The sequence below is a fragment of the Atta cephalotes genome (assembly GCF_000143395.1).
Source record: "Atta cephalotes unplaced genomic scaffold scaffold00038, whole genome shotgun sequence".
In the NCBI taxonomy this organism is placed as follows: domain Eukaryota; kingdom Metazoa; phylum Arthropoda; class Insecta; order Hymenoptera; family Formicidae; genus Atta; species Atta cephalotes.
Genome location: NW_012130102.1, coordinates 2715056 through 2726459, shown reverse-complemented (window position 1 = coordinate 2726459; position 11404 = coordinate 2715056).

Sequence of the window (11404 nt, the reverse complement as noted above, 5' to 3'; positions counted from 1 at the left end):
TTTTTTACAATAAAGCCTCGAATTTCGGAAAAAAAACGGCGGAAGCAAAGTTGTACATTTAATATAATTTTGACTTCAAATTAATAATCACTTCAAATATCGGTCATGTTTGCAATTTTGCTTTTCCTACTCCAGATTTATAAACAGCGATTTCAAAAACTGATGAGTATCTTTCTTCCAAATCACTTTTTGCAACTTGATCCGCCATATTGAATTTCAAAAATTCGAGGATTTCAGATTCGTAATCAGTGACTCCGAGAACCCCCAGAAATATATTTTCATGAGATTTGTATCGTTTTTCAAATATTTCGTATTGCACATCAAGTCTTATTCGTGAATGTATAACTGACCAAAATGTCACCGTGCTGCAAAGAATTAAGATTTTAGGATTGAGACCAAAGCATAAACCAGGCATAACTCTCGATGGAAACTTATATATATCATACGTTTCAATTAGAGCCCATGACTCAATGCGAGAGAATAGCGATAGTGATAGGAATAACGATTTCAATCTATCAGAAATCGGAATACACAGTTTCTAATAGATTGAAATCGTTATTTCTATTTCCTCGCATTGTGTTTTAGTGCATCGTGTGCACTAGTTCAAAGAGTGCAGAAATATTTACTGCAAGTTCTTGAAATCTATATAGCTTACATCACGTGCATTATAGATTTCTAGTACTGATAGAAGATTTCACCAGATAGGAACAGACCTAATATCACGTGATTTAAGAAAAATGGCAGACTAATCATGATGCTTCAAATTGAGGATTAATAAACTTGATCATATTTAAAAAGCGAATTATCACTATCCATAGTGGAATTATAGAAGATGAACTATTGCGCATATGCGGCAAAGAATGGCAAAACATATCTTGTCAATCAATCACAAAGCGTCCATTTATTAAATATAACACCGTATGCTTCTAAACAGGAAACACAATCATATTGGATTTTGATGAAGTTGGTCCCCCATCATTGGCTGTCCGCTCTCTACTATTTTAGGGGAATAGCTCACCTTCTATAATTCCATCATGTCCGTCATGATTCGTGAAAAACAAAAAGAAAAAATGGTCGACGTAGACAACATATAAGTAGACGTAATAATTTATTTTTTATTATAATTTTAAATTTATATTTATTTATTAAATCATTTTTCATGATTTTCTTTTAGTTCAATGACGGATGACTGAAAAGATTTAGAGCTGGCAGCCCTGAAGGAGTCAAGCTAGATATTTTAAAAGATAGCTCGGTTCTCAAGGTCGCAACTGAGACCAACGGCGACGTAGCTGCCCGCACCGGGACCAGCGGCGCAGACTGTGGCTCCACAAGAAAAACGTATAAAAATCACCACATATAGTATGTAATCATCACATATAGTAAGTAATCATCACATATAGTAAGTAAGTAGAATTGGATAATTAGTATATTAATTAATATCAACTTAATTTCAAGTTATTTTTATATATTTTTAAATTTTTTTAAAGTTTATCTGAAGACACTGATAATGTCTCGGCGCTAAGCTACGCGCAGCGACAATGACGTGGCTACTTTATGCAAGCCGGCGAATTGCGCCAGATCGAAATTATCGAATTTCAATAAGAGCTAAATCGATCATGTTCTAAGTGTATTCAATCGATTGCGACCAGTTGGGATTTATAAAAGTGTTCTTATTTTTTTTCTATGAGCGGCGATATTACGACGCAAAATACGAATATAGGACTTTTTAAAAAAATTTTAAGGAACGTCGTCGTCATCGTCGCCGCTACGGAGTGGGGGAAGTGTCATTTTGGAATTTTTGACGCAAGTGGCAAATGTGGCGCTGATGCATAGTTACATCACACATGTCTATTTTCTGTGATTCTGTGACTGATGACTGATAAACTAGCGTACATTTTTAAAAATTGAAATGAGATAATTTAAGAAATTACATCGATGGCATAGATAGAGGAACACATAAGTGAGGCTAAATAAGGTGAGACTATTTTCTGCTTCTACAATTATATAAATTTTCTGTTGTAAAACACATATTTTTTGTTTGAAGAATACAAATTTTTTCTATATATTAATAATTTTTTTTTTCGTATTTGCTTAAATGTGATATAAGAATTTTTATTTAACTTTTAGTACCTTCAAACGAATAGTTTTAGTTGAAGCGTATATGTAAGTTTCCATCGAGAGTTATGCCTGGTTTATGCTTCGGTCTTAATCCTAAAATTTTAACCCTTTGCAGCACGGTGACATTTTGGTCAGTTATACATGAATAAGACTTGATGTGCAATAATACAAAGTATTTGAAAATCGATACAAATCTCATGAAAATATATTTCTGGGGATTCTCGGAGTCACTGATTATGAATCTGAAATCCTCGAATTTTGGAAATTCAATATGGCGGATCAAGTTGCAAAAAATGACAGCGACCCCAAAAACCCCCAAGTTATAAATTTCAACTCAATCTTACATAAAGAAAAATATGTGCTTCAAAAGGATTCAGCCAATGGAATATAAATTTCAATTAGAACCAATTAAACCTGGCAGCCCTATTGGCTGAATGTTAAGATCTTAGGATTAAGACCGAAGCATGAACGAGGTATTAGAGTTGAGTGCAAGAATCAACCAATCATAGTCAAGCATTCTTCACTCATTCAATTGTGAGAGAAGAATATTCGACTGTGATTAGTCAATTTCAACACTCCAACCAACTCGAACTTTCGATGGAAACTTACTTATAGACAAGATATTGAGCGAGTTCAAGACGACAAAGCGGCTAGTCGTATTTGCCGAATGATTGAATATGATTGCTTAGATTTATAAATAATAACCAATTATATTCATTTTCTCGCGAGTAGTCTAAGGCCGGTATTCATAATCAGATCTTATATTCAAGACCGTCTTAAATACAGTCTTAAGAAATCACGAATCAATCAGAAGACTGCATTAGCGTCTTAAGACATTACTTAAGACAGTCTTGAAATAAGATTCGACTATATCGGCCTATGACTCTACTGTTAAGTTCGCTGAACGCAATCAATGGCCTAGTTTCCACCAAGGATTTGAATCGAGAGAAAGAATGTATGTCCATTTATTTGTCTCTACTCGTCTTTCTATCCCCACCACCATCATTAGCAGTCCATTCTAGACGTTTGTATGAAGTTATACTATTATAAAGAATAATCATTACATTTAGTAAGCTTGTATAAATATGAAGGGACATTTGTTGCAATTTAGACAAGAATTTAGAAATTTTATTCGAACCCTAATGTTATACTTAATCAACTAACATAATTCTTTAAGTAAGTTGCAAATATTAATACCAAAATGAATTCTGATAATGAAAAAAGTGAAAAAAGAAGAAGAAGAATATTCATAACACATAATTTCGCCCGCGATTATATTAAAATCATATAATAGTACGGGATGGGCCATTTAAAATTTGGAATTTAATTTGGCTCTAAAAAAAAACACATGAATATTTTTCAAAGTTTATGGCTTTATTGGAAAAGTAGTACATTGCCATTTACCGAGGTCTTTATTCAAAATTCTTCTCAAAGAAGTGCGTGAAATGTTCAAGTTTTGAGAACGATGGCGAGTTGATGTTGATGGTTGTTCAAGCACACTTTGAGCAACAGCAATAATGTTTTCGGTTGATCTTACTGAATGAGCACGTGAATGAGTTGCTTTATCCAATAAGAATCCAGTTTGCCGAATTCGCTTCACAAATTGATCCACAAACTGCGTTGAAGGCATTTCTTTTCTACCAAATTTTCAACGTAAATTTCTTACAGTTTAGGTTGAAAACTCACCACTTTGGAAGTAAGTTTCCAATATTTCCCAATTTTGTTCAAACGTATAGCGACCCATTTCGTAAATGTCAAACAAAAAACTAAATTTCTGATACGTTATAAATGTTATTATGCCTTTCAAACTCAAAATAACCGGTAGTTGAAATTCCAAACGCTAGATGGCCCACCCTGTATAATGGTTCAATAATTTAAAAAATTTATTTTATCTAACAACGTCGAAAATAAGAGATTGAGATGCGATACATCGCATTGTATATTGCACTTTATTCATATATTATTTAATTTTTTTTTTGGACCGAACTCTCGACTATAATTATGAAAAGTATTTTTCTTATTTAATTTTAAAAAGTATTTAATTATTAATTGAATAGATATATTTACATTGTACATTTTTAACTTTCACTTATATCAATATTGTATTGTCTTATCAGATTATATTTTTCTGTCATTCTTATAATCTTACATTTATAGCTATAATGCATTTATAACTATATTTCGTTCTGGACACTAATATATAATCATATACCGACGTTCTTTTGCTGTACAATTTTATTAACACAAAGATTCTTTAATTATTGATACCAACAGTTAGATGTCTTGACATTGCGAAGTATATTTTCATTTGCCATCGATCGTCCATAATATAAGTTTTTACTTTTCTGACAAATTCTAATGTATATATTTTATATATGTTACTGTTTAGTTTAACTAACAAGACGAAGATTCTTCTTCATTTATTGATACCGATAATTATATAATTATTTAATGCGAAGTATATTTTCAATTTTCGATCGACTTTATGTTATATTTTTTTACCGTTTAGACATGTTTTGTAAATATTGATAATAATCAGATTGTGATTGAAAAGCTTGTTGTTGTTAACTGGCATTATTAAATTTTATAATTAATTTATTAAGACATTTTTTACTTATCTACCAATTTTATATAGGTCAAACTTTTGGCTTGTAGCCCTTTTTCTTTTAATTTACTTTAATTTTATTGAGTGTATAATACAAATCTTAATAATAATATTAGATGTACAACTTTGCTTCCGCCGTTTTATTCTGAAATTCGAGGCTTTATTGTAAAAAACTGATTATACATTTATGATTCAAAGTATTGTCCATCGCTGGCCACTACTTTCTCTCATCTTTTGAGTAGCGTACGAATCCCGCGTCGAAAAAACTGGTTATCTTTTGAAGCTATCCACGAATCGATCCAATTTTTTATTTCTTCATAAGACCGGAAGTGCTGGTCAGCCAGGCCGTGTGCCATTGATCGAAACAAGTGATAGTCAGAGGGAGCAACGTCTGGAGAATACGGCGAGTGGGGTAGGACTTCCCATTTCAACGTTTCCAAGTATGTCTTGACCACTTTCGCAACCTGGGGTCGAGCATTGTCATGCTGCAAAATCACTTTATCGTGTCTCTCGTTGTATTGCGGCCGTTTGTCTTTCAATGCTCGGCTCAAACGCATCAATTGCGTTCGACAATACTGATCGCCTGTGATTGTTTCAGTCGGTTTTAACAGTTCATAATACACTACGCCGAGCTGGTACCACCAAATACAGAGCATGACCTTGGACGTCAAAATCACCGTTCTTGAAGCGTTGAAACCACTCACGACACGTTCTTTCAGTAATAGCGGCCTCACCATAAGTATTTGAGAGCATTCGATGAGCCTTAGCCGCAGATTTCTTCATATTGAAGCAAAAAATTAAGAAAGAAATTTAAAAACTATCAATCATAAGATAGAAAAATCGATTATAAAGAACAAATTAAGAAAAGAACAAATATGAGAACAGAAATGTGAGATTTATTATAATTTCCACATTATAATTTCCATTAAATGTTGCTAATAACGAAGAACAAAATGACTAATAACCACTATTTCAGCGAATAATAAATTAAAATAACATAACAAGATTGTATGTATGTAATCAGTAGTCATTGTTACATTATATATCGAATAAAATATTATACATCTAAAATATGAATTAACTAAAATATGATTTATGCAAAATATGGCTCATCTAAAAGCGCAGTATCTTCATTAGAAATAATTCTATTCTTTTGATGTGAATTACCTTTTAAAGTGATTTTGTTCGGACCGATGATTTTGTTCAAACCCCTCAATTTTATCAAAAATAAAAATTAATACCGCAGGCCGTTTGTATTTCGTTTGTACTTGTTTGTATCGATCATTATTTCGATTGTACCTCTAGCAGTTAAACAAAAAGTGAAAAATAAAATATCAATATTTACACTATACAAGATTGGAGAGAGACACAAGATTTATAATATTATTAACATTATCTTTGACAATTTGCCAATTTTCATATTGTAAATATCAAGACTACTTTAACAATTCTTATTTCTACGGAAAAACGTATAAAATTAACAAAAAGATAGAGTGGTTAATGTTAAAAAAGTCTAAACTAATAAAATCAAAAATTAAACTCATTATACTTTTGTAACTCCAAATAACTCTCAGTAATTCTATTCGTGATTGAGAAAGTATGTATTTTACCTGATGAGTTTAATGACATTTCTCCTTTGAATACACTCCAAGATAAGTGGTTTATTAATTTGAGTGACATTAAGTTCCTAAAGAAGTCTAGTTTCTTTTAAACTTCCTATTAACAATAACAACATTGAAAAAACAATAATGGAATTTAATAAACATATAAAAAGTAATATTGCAGGCCGTCCGAAAAATATAGTCAATTTTGTCAGAAACAATATACTATTCCGATTCTTCATAGATTTCAAAAAGATTTCCCACATTTAAATTGATTAATGGTTGGTTGATGTTAACAAAAAAAATTTGTTAATGATCACCCTAATATTTTCATTACAAAGGCTGATAAGGGGAATTTACCATTGTCCTTGAAAAAAATCACTATATTTCGAATATAGAGGAGATTTTCTCGGACTTATGAATTATAATTGATAAAGATCCTATTAAAAACATCACTAATGATTCACGAGAATTGCTCATCAGATGGAAAAAAGATGGTTTGATTGACAATTCTACATATCGTAAATCACTTTCCACTGATGGGAATACACCTAGAGCGTGATTTAACCAAAATCCATAAACCAAGCAACCCACTAAGAATAATATTAATAATCCATTATATTTTCTTTCTTTATATCTACATAATGTATATGTATGTATTCCATGAGAATATATCGGAGGCGCCTTACATCAAGAATAATTTTCATTTGGTTGACAAATTAAATGGATTTCAGTTCGATCTTGATTATTCGTTTCTCTTGACGTTATATCATTGTTCAATAATGTTCCTACAGATTTGGCAGTATTACTAAAAGATAGTATTACTAAAAGATGGGATTATATTAATCTCTAAAAAGACTACACAAAAATAACATTCCGTTACATGAATTTTTCATAGCTGTTAGACTAATTTTAAATTCCACAGTTTTTATTTTCAACAATAAATTTCACAGATTTTTGGTTCCCCAATAGGCTCATCATTATCCCCAATTATTGCAGATATTATAGTGCAAGACCTAGAGGCGCTGGCAATTGAAAAATTACCAGTAGATCTTTTGTTTTATTTTCGATATATGGATGATATCTTGATTCATTTAATAGAATTCAGGAGATATTAAATATTTTTAACTTCTTACATACAAGAATTTACGATGGAGATTGGCAATTGTGGAAAAATTAATTTTCACGATACAACAAATATCATAGAAAATCAAAGAATCATTTTTAATAGATATCAAAAGACAACTTTCTCTGGCAGATTCCTTAGTTTTTATTCACATCACTCTGCCATGAATTAGGTATTGTTTATGGTACGACAGAATAGTAAAACTGTCACATCCTTGTTTTTATCAAAAGAACTTAGTAAATGCCATCCACACGTTATTAAATAACGGCTATTCTTTTCTTTTGTTTTTTCTAAAATTGATAAAAGATTGAGATATCACATCCACAATAATAATACATATGATACTTGTCTACAAGCAAAAGAAAAATATTTTACAATTCCTTATGAAATCTATATCTGAAAAGTTCCTACTTTTAAGCATGAAATTTCACTGCAAATTGGTCTTTATTATTTCTAATACGTTAAAAGGATTTATAAGAAGAGGAAAAGACCAATTGGATAAACTTTCGAATCAGAATAGAGTCTACAAAATTTCATGTGATGACTGTAATACAAGCAATGTCGGTCAAACCAAAAGACAAACCTAAAAACTAGAGTATGTGAACACATCTCAGATATAAGGAAAAAACAATGGTAACTGACCATCGTTAATTATAACTACAATTTTCAATGGAATGATATTAAAATATTGGATCAAGAATCATCCTACAATAAAAGATTATCTGAGATGGTACATATTAAAAGAGATTAAACAGACAAGTAGAAATAGAATCTGTTAGGCGCATACCAAATCATACAATCATTTTCCCCTTCATAATGTCTTTCCTTCTTGTTTTGTTAACAAATAAATATTATGAACTCTCCCACATTTCCTTTTTTTGCTTTCCAATCTTTCCAATTTCATACTAATCTTTGTTTCCTCATTGTCTCATATCATACTGTCTCTTATTAAAAAAGACACACTTTCATTTTTAATTGCAAGTTGCTCCAATATATTTTTATTAAAATGACTTCTTTTTCTGCTGTTTTTTTTATTAATTTTTTATTAAGATATTTATATTATATTATTGGCATTTACATGTTAATTTATTTGTTAAGTTTAGGTTATAATACCATTGATTGATTTTTTAAGTTTTAACATAATACAATTTACGAATCTTATTAACATTTACACGTGAATTTAATTATTAATAAGTTATAATACTATTTTTAACAGAATATCGTTCAATGCAAATTTTGTTTAAGTCTAATGACTCATTTGGAAGTATGGGATGCGTATAAAGATTATACATCAATATGTATCAAATACTGTAAGGACCAACACAGCGTTTATATATTGCGATAATTTAGGAGACATTATTAATTTTTTAAAATAAATTTAATACTTTTTTTATATTTAATACAGACCTTTTAATTTATGTCTTTTTATTTAGATATACTTTATATTTTATATTGTAAGTTCATAACCGAATTTATTAACATTGAAAATGACCCAATCGAGTGCGAAACATAAGTGCAAACATTTGTTATTACTGTTTTTGTTTATGATTTAACTATTTATATTATTAAAAACATTTTTAAATTAAGTTTGTAATCTTCTTTCATATTATTATTTAAAAAAAGATTAATTTCAGCAATTCATATTAAAGCTAAAAAATGGGATTAATTTTAATAAAGATACTACACATTTAGAAGATTATATTTTAATATACTCAATGCAGTAACAACAATTATTGTTGTTTCTATACATAAAGTCATGTCGTGTTTGGTCTTTATTATTCGTCACAATCAAGGTAGAGTCCCATGAGGTACATTTACTGCACATCGCGTAATCAATCACAGAAGCTATTCACTGTTGTAGTTTTTTGTTTTATTGATCACTGATTGGTTTCGTGCTTATGCGATACGCGGGAAATATATCTCATGGGACTTCAGCCTCATGGTGAGCAGTCTTTTTGTTCTTAGCTGTTGACAATAATATAAAAATCTAATATACAAATTATTATATAATAGTCTCAGTAAATTTCTGTAAATTTATCTCTTTTATCTTTAATGTTTATAATTAATAATAAAAAAGAATTTGGTAATTATTTTATAGTGATATTTTTTAAATATTTTTCTCAATGTTCGATTAAAGAAAAAGCTTGATTTTTTTTATAATTCTTTTATAATTCTTTTTATATAATTATCTTTTATAATTCTTTTTTTATAATTATATAAAAGATCATTACGTTTTTTATTGAACAGGAGATATCAAAGGAGTAATCGAAAACTTCAGTGAATTCGATACACTGAGACATTGCGGATCGATATATATAACATCATGGACATAAATATAATAATTATTGTGATCATATGGACTCCATTAAGATGTTGGAACGACAGTTAAATTTATTCAAGGTCAATTAGGTTTTCATTTCGAATATATAATATGCTAAGAGACGCCCTCTGAGTTAATATGATCATGCAGGAAATTCAATTATCGACATTTTTATTCGATTTCTTACATTACTATTTTAGCAGAGACGAAAACATGTATTAGGCTCAGTCCCCCCCCCCCGCCCCTCCCAAATGTAAGATTTATTTTATTTTGGAAAATTTTTCAATTTTAGAATTAAGAAAAAAATAAACCGGAATTGAAATTAATCTTATATTTGTAGAATTGGCCTTAGAAATACAGTTGTATTACGTACACATGCAATGTAGGCCGCGTTCCAATATATACCAGTATTAAAAGTCTGTAATATACATAAAGTACACATTTTTAACTAATAGTTACAATACGAAGTACGTAGTAGCATTTTTTTCTTACATCCAATGTCATTTTAGATTATGAATATACTCGTATCAATAAATGAATATGATATTGCATATGCATAATGTAACTCTTTTTTGCTCTGTCTAATAAAAAGAGATAGATGCTTATAATACTTACATTACTAACATGTCGACTTACATATCCAATATAAAAAATTGTATGTATATTATATGATAATTTTAACATTACAATAATTGTAACATATAAAAAGACATTATTAGTGAATATAAATTATGATTACATTTTACATGTATGTTATACTGTATATGTAATAACTGTACTCAAAAATATCATTTTAATATTGCATATATCATTAATTCATATATTTATATGTCTTCATTAATATGTCAATAATGGAATAATATTTTTTGTCATTGTGTGTGTACATATATATATATATAACATATATATATATATATAATATATTGTGTATATGCAACATATGTTCATATATTGAAAATAATATATGTTACAGCTTGATCTAAAATAGAAAAAGTGATATTATGTACTGATGTAGACGAGACTGAAAATATACGTAACTATAGATTTTCAGTATTGACAATGTACATTGACATATGGCCTTAATAGCATTTTTCCTGTCGTGCAATATCATTTTAGGTCAGGATGTAACATGTATTAACTAGATATATTACATAGATATATTACACATATAATATACATAGCTATTTCATTTTTTGCCACGTTTAATAAAAAGAAAAAATTTAGAAGTTAATCATGTTAAAATATATAGATATTAGTGATGTATGTACTTAAATATAATACACATATAGGTAAATAATATACAATATTGCATATATGTATACTATAATGTGTGAATATACACATGTTACAGATAGAAGTTATCAATGCTAAGCTATTTATGCAGTCCCTATATTTAAATATGCAATATTAAAATTGTATGTATACATATATAATATAATGTATATATATGTAATAAAATATATATAAAATATATAATATATAAAATTTAATATTTTGTATAAATAAACATAGAGAATATCTACATAAATATTTCAGTATAAATTACTTCTAGCTTTTTTGTATAGATATTCACATATCATAATACACATATGCAATATTCTAATATTGAGAAAAACAATTATATAGGGGATTTT